This window comes from Barbus barbus, assembly GCF_936440315.1.
Source record: "Barbus barbus genome assembly, chromosome: 25".
NCBI classification, from domain to species: Eukaryota; Metazoa; Chordata; class Actinopteri; order Cypriniformes; family Cyprinidae; genus Barbus; species Barbus barbus.
Genome location: NC_136753.1, coordinates 15,567,752 through 15,574,988, shown reverse-complemented (window position 1 = coordinate 15,574,988; position 7,237 = coordinate 15,567,752).

Sequence of the window (7,237 nt, the reverse complement as noted above, 5' to 3'; positions counted from 1 at the left end):
AGAAGGCTTCTTGTTTTAGTACTCAGCTGTCAGAACTTATGCAAGCCACACGGGCATGCTATCTTTTAGCCCCTTATCCCTTCCTCATTTTAAAATTACAAATATATAACTCTGTCCTGGGTGTTTAAAAACTTAGCTCTTCGTAAGAAAGGCCTAAATTATTCATAGCGTTAAACATTTATTTTGTTAGAATTTCACATTATCAAAGCGAACATTCTCCCAACAATAAATGCATGCATCCGATCGCACTACAGTGGCACGGCCTAAAATAATCTCGCTCTGTGATTTATTTAAGGTTATTAGATAAAGGGTCTCCAGGAACCTGGCCTAGATTTAATCACACACTTTGTTCATGAATTACATGTATATTGAAAGGCACTGTAATTTTTAAAAAGACTGAATTAACCAAGAGCAATCAGATGAATGTTAATGTTTTGAAAAAGAGTACGCTGGTACAGTGAATAATAACTAACAAAGAGGCTTTATGATCTCATTACTTATACACAAACATATAAGTATCTAGAAACTTGAGTTAATTGCACTTCATGGAAGGGATGAATATTTCAGCAGCTACCAGCAACCTCACATGGGTGTCGTGAACCTCATCAGCGAGTGACTGAGTTCATCTAAATCAGGCGTGCATGCCATGCAGCCATGCTAAATTATTCACCATATTTATCTCTGATCATTCAATATTCATATGCCTAATAAATGTGGATTTTCTGGAGGGGGTGGCAAATCTATAAAAGACTAAATACACTGCACTGCACGGCTGTCTTTCAAGGTTAGAAGGTCACAGAGTGAAGTATCTCTTTAAACTTATGAAGACTCTATTAGCTTTAGAAGGGGCTGGACCGGAGGCCCCTTGTGCTTTGGTGGGTAAAGTCAGTGGATTTAGCAGGATCTCAGGGGCGGTTTGAGGTGCATATAAAACAGGCAACGTCCAAGACTGGCTTACCAGTTAAGGTTACACAAAGACCGCGCTGATCCAGGAAGAGAACGAGGAACTGCTCACGAACCTCTGCCATTGTAAAAGGCTGGGATTTTTTTTTTTTTTTTTTTACTGATTGTATCTCATCAAGCGAAATAAAGTAAATGTGTGAGAATATATTTTAACAGTGCAGTGCAGGCCGCTGCTAAAAGTGGATGATGTGATTAAGGATCAAAGGTAAGGACATAACTGAGTGACACGGGAAAGCGCATCGAGCTGCTTTGAAGGGCAGAGGCAATTCTTTCTGAGCAGGAGGTCAGGTTTGAAGAGAAAGCTGTCAAACACATTTCACTGAATAAGAAGCAGTGACTAAGGATTAATGCCTTCACATAAATGGAAATGCCATCCTTTATTACACAACAGAGATGCTAAAAATGTAGCTCTTTCCCTTCTGGGGAAAATAAAAATTAAATTAAATTAAATTAAAAATTCTATAAAATATCACTGTAGAATAGGGAACACTTATTCACTATTAACTACGACTTTCCCCTCAATAAATTCCTAAGTTGCTGCTCATTAATAGCTAGTAAGTTGTTAATTTAGGTATTGGGTGGGAATAGGGATGTAGAATAAGGTCATGTAGAATAAGGCATTAATATGTGCTTAATTACTACTAATAAATGGCTAATATTCTAGTAGCCTAACATGCATGCTAATAAGCAACTAGTTAAGAGACCTTACAATAAAGTGTTAAAATAACAAAATAAAATAAAATAACCAGCTTAAAAGGGATAGTTCACGCCAAAATGGAAATTCTGTTTACTCCTCTTCATGTTGTTCCAAACCCTTGTGACTTTGTTGTTTATGGTTGAATGAGAATTGAGACACAGGGCTGCCATGCTTAAAAAGGATGCAAAAGTGCCATAAAAACAGATCATACAATTTATGCACTATATTCCAGCTATTATGGAGCTTTGAATTAAGAAATTTTAGTCAATCTTCACTGGTACTGTAACACTCAAGTGGGGTTGTTCATACTGGAAACAAATAATTTACTGAATTTGATTCATGAATGAATCACAGTCAGGTTTTGTTGATCAACGGATTCACTGAAGAGAAATTCAAAATAATTATTTACAAAGAATATTACTTATTAACATAAATGTCTGTCAGTTTCAAAGCATGAAATGTCTTTAGAAGACTTAGACTACTTCAGGAGTCATGAGCCATGCACTTTTATAATACTTTTGTCAGTCCTCATTCACTTTAATTATATTCAAAAGAATGGTCAGGATATTCTTTTAAAAAATACTCTTTTACAGAAGAAAAATGTCTACAACGACACTGAGTTGAGTGAATCATGACACTCTATTGAAATGTTCCTTGATCTTGAAAAACATTTTTGAATTTTGAAAAAGAAAAGTTCCTAGGTTAAAAAAGTATACTTCCATAATGTACTAAGTCTTGCGTAGCCAGACCTTCAGACTGATGGCTGAAGGTCTGGAATCTACAGTAGCTTTCACTTGCCAAGGCCCGCCCATGAGGCCATTTGACCGACATGTCAAACAACCAATCACAGTTCGTTTCGTTCAGTGTCATGTTTTGGGGCGTGGAAATGTCACCACAATAACAGACTCTCGGACGTATTTTAAAGATTCTATGCCGCGAACCTTAAATTTTTCACATACTTTTGATAATCCAGCGTTTATTTGATCCTGATAAGAGTTTGTCGTCACAGTTGTAAACACGACGGCTTTCTTCTTTCGTGAGGGGGTTTGGCATCACCGCATTTTTGTTTCCAGGTGGAATGTTAAAGAACGCGACACACACGTCTCCTGGAAATCCTGTATAATTCAACCAATCCGAAGACGACTTCGAAACTCCTGAAGTGTTTCCACTTTTGTGTGCCATATGCATCAGACATTTAGCCAACGTTCCGTGGCCGTGACGTCTGAGGCTGAGACTATAATGTACTTAAAATACTCTATTTTGGTGCACTAATTTTGTACTTAATAGCCTATAATAAAAATGATTCTTTAGATTCTTAAAATAAACTTAAGACCTACTGTGTACTCAACTGTAAGTGTACTCAACTGTGCTATTTTGGGACACCATGAATATGAACTAAAATTTGGTTTTAACATACTATGTCTGTATTTAAAAAAATGTATTTAGTCACCACTTGTAGTACACGAGTGTACTAGCGTATGAAAGATGGGTTCAAGTGTAAGTGGTAATTAAATACATTTTTTAAATACAGAGATGGTATGTAAAAAGGGCATTTTAGCTCATATTCATGGTGTCCCAAAATAGCACTGTTGAGTACACTTAGTTGATCTTAAGTTTATCTTAAAAAGTACTAAAGGATCATTTTCAGCATATTTAGTACAAAATTAGTGTGCGAAAATGGAGCACTTTAAGTACATTATGGAACGGTAGCTGGTTTTACATTGTTTCTAAATGGTCTAAGTTAGTCATTCAAATGAAGTATCAGCTGATGGACCTGGTTTTGACCTGTTAGAACACTTTGGACCAAATTATAACCAGCTTCCATGTTCAAAAAAATCCAGCTTGACCATCTAATAAGATAGCATGGCCTGGATTTTCCCAGCATAGTATGATCTTCTCTGAAACACTACTATCAAGATGAACTTGATTTGTCGGGGCTTGCATGACTACAAGGAAGTGAAGATATCTTTCTTTTTGTTCTGAGATAGATAGAACAGGCAAATCACTAGCTGTGATGAAGTCTGAAACCTAACAATGGAGTTTTACAGTTTTGCTTCTACAATGTCCTGGGAGAGTAAGAGTGAAGGGCTGATAAAATAATCTAGTGCTGACCACAAGTTTTACCAAAAGAACACCTAAATTAGGCCTTCAAAATTTTAAGATACCAATCAGAACACCAACCACTACATTTAATTGAATAATTGTTATGTTAATGTAGAGGATCTCAGAGGTTGGCAAACTGTTTGCATGAAAGCATGGAAAACAAAAATATCTCAGCATAGCTCAACCTCTAATGGTCCCTAACTCAGTGGGTACTTCTCGTGTTGCTTTGTTTTGAGTTTTGGGAAAAGAGTTTAAAGTTACTGAGAAGCCATAAAACTAAGAGCTCTTGCTTTCATTGGACGCTGATGTTAGAGTGTGCAGCCAGACTGAATTAAAGGAACATGAGGTAGTAAATCTTTATGAGGGGCACTAGCGGGGCTCATAATTGATTAATGGTTGTCAATGCAGAGCAGACAGCTTGAACTTCTAAAATAGCAAGCGAGAGTAAACACTCATGTGCTTATTACTCATGAGCGCCAAGAGAAGGAACTGATGAGGGAAATCACATTGTTTTTTTTTTTGGCCTTGTTGCCAATGCAGTGGCCTTGGTTCTCCATGGGACATCTGGGTCCCTGTACTTTTGTGTCCATTCATATGACGATACTAAAAATAACATTATTTTGTGTATTTGGTGTAGTGCAATGTCTTTACATGATTTAAGGTTAAAAAAACACATTATTTTCCACATACCGTAGATTATTGTTGCTCCTCTTTGCCTCGCCTTTCTGAAACGCGTCGATTTTTACAAAGCTCAAGCGTGGTGTGCTCTGATTGGCCAGCCATGCAGTGTATTGTGATTGGTCAAATACCTCAAGCGTGGGTCGGAAATGTTATGGCCCTTACCATATTTGGAAACACACAGCATCTCCACAACATGGCGGCGACGGCAAAAATACTACAGCGAGAATCAAATTTATGCTTTCTTTCTTTGTGTAAACATTTGGGCGATGTTATGTTAATATTCCCACACAATGACGTCGATTTATGAGTTTGTTTGAACGAGGCATTTTAGGAAGGCATGGACGAGTCTTAACTTTAAGAAAGAATATCTATTCTATCTACGGATTTAGCCTTTAGTCTTTACGGATGTTATATATGAACGAACAGCTTGTAATACTGCGAGGACAAAGGAAAACTAGAAATCACATCATATGGCCCTTTTAACAATGGTTGTTATATTTTTAAATGCTATGCTGAAAAGCAAAAAAAAAAAAAGAAAAGAAAAATGAATTGACGTAAATGTACACAGACCCATCTGTAGGTTTTTGAGTCTTTTTGTTTTGTTTTGTTGAGTGCATAGTATGTATCTTCTCGAATTTGACAGCAAGGGAACATCCTTAACATAGCCCAGACAAAATAAGTTTAGACAGTTCTTGAGCTGCATCTCTCTAGATACCCCATGGGTAGCTCTAAGATGCTTGTTCATAAATACATCAGTATGTTATGTCTATTACGTGGAATATGAAACATTTTGAAATTTTTAAGTGATTGCTTTGTGGAAGAAACTGAAAACTACACAATATTTTAAAGGAATACTTCATCCACATTCCACAAATAAAATTCTGACATTATTTATTCTCCCTTGTGTTGTTTTACAGGTTATTCTTTTCCATGCAATTATAAAGAATTTATACTCAAAAAGGACATAGAAGCACAATAAACTACACACAAAGTGGTCCATATGGCTTGTGCATTCCAATCCAAATCTTCTGAATCCGCACAATAGCTTTGTGTGAAAAATGAAGAAATATTTAAAGTGACAGTTCACCCAAAAATGAAAGAGAGAGAGAGAGAGATTTGTTCTTTTAGGTTCCACAAAAGAAAGTAATACAGGTCCTTTAAGTCACTGAAATGTGATGTCAGATTTGAGAATAAATCATTCAGAACCACTTTGTTAATTGGGTCAACTAATTCATCGAAAAGATCTGACTCAAATGAATGATTAATTTTGGCTTTCGTTTCATTTTAATTCCTCACACAAAGCTACCGTGGACTAGATTTATAATAATTTTATGGAATTTTATGAAGCTTGAACATTTCTATGCACATTCATTGTAACTACACAGAAATAATGCATTGTTCCAACTTTCCTCTTCTGTGTTCCACGGGAATAAAAAAGTTAAGTTACAAAGGTTTGGAACAACGTGTTTTAGTAAATATTTTTGGGTGCGCTATTCCTTTAAGTTTAACAGCACTGACATCTTTTATATTATCTTTTTGTAAATTTGCAGGGTGTTTGAAGTAACGCAGACACATGCAAACCTCATGACCTTGCATTACCAACCAATAGCCCAGTCCACATATGCTAAAGATAAGCGCAGCACAGGCACAACTGGGGGTTTAATTACCTAGCGTAATCTCATTATTTTGTTTTCTAAACAGACCACTGAACAGCCTGCTAGCTGTGCACAGCTAATTGCCATTTCTCGAGGACAGAGTCACTGAGAGGAAAATCAAAGCCAGCAGCAGAGGGTAAATTAGGACCACAACAGAACTAAAATATCAAGCCTCAGGCAGAAAATCAGCATTTCTGCCACATCACTGACCTTTTTCTCATGTCTTAATGCACATTGACTATCGCAACAAAGGCCTAAATTGATTTTTCTGAGATTAAAGTAGCACAATACAGTATGCTTGTAGTGTATTCATCCCCAAAAACATTGTACATGTGGTTTTTAATTTTTGTATCACAAATTAGTTGTGATCCTTGAATTTGATTGGCTGATTGTCTTTCAAACAGTATGCAGACATTCCCAACCCTAATGTTACGAGAAAACGTTACTGTTTTACATTTAGGTAAAGTCACATGACAAACATAAGAATAGCTTTGATCCTTGATGCTGATTGGTCAGTAGCTGGTCTGGTTTCAACTAAATGACAAGAAGTTAATGTTTTCTAATTCGAAGGGATAAGCTGGCATATTTGTATGAGGAAATATCATACATTGTGTTAAAAATAAATTATACAGCTTATTGCTTACTTATGCTGTTTATTAGCTCACCACTACTTTGTAGTTTTAGCTATAAGTCTGACCTCATTGTGAGCATACATGTTTAAGTTTGTTGTCCATTTGGCTTACTTGCAAATTAAGTACACTTTATGAACAAAATCCAGCACTGTAAAGCACAAAATACAATAGAATATTAAATGGAGAAACGTGACCGATTTAAAATGTTTGCTCTAGATGTTTGCTCTGTAACTCTTCACTGAAGTTAGTGTTTAAAAATGTCCAAGAACATTGTGTTACTATAAACAACAACATGTTATGTAGCTCACAGATGGGGGACAAATATGGTTCATCTGTTTATGGAAGTGTTTATGCCTTTAAAAACAGGGTTTAAATTAGGACAAAATTATATGAAACAGAATTCTGACAGTTTTGATTTTTGGCAGTTTGTTTGTTGAGCCATTCCGTTTACTGTATGCTCCGGTCTAGTTTTTCTTTGTTCCAGTACACACAGTCCGTCTTTATTT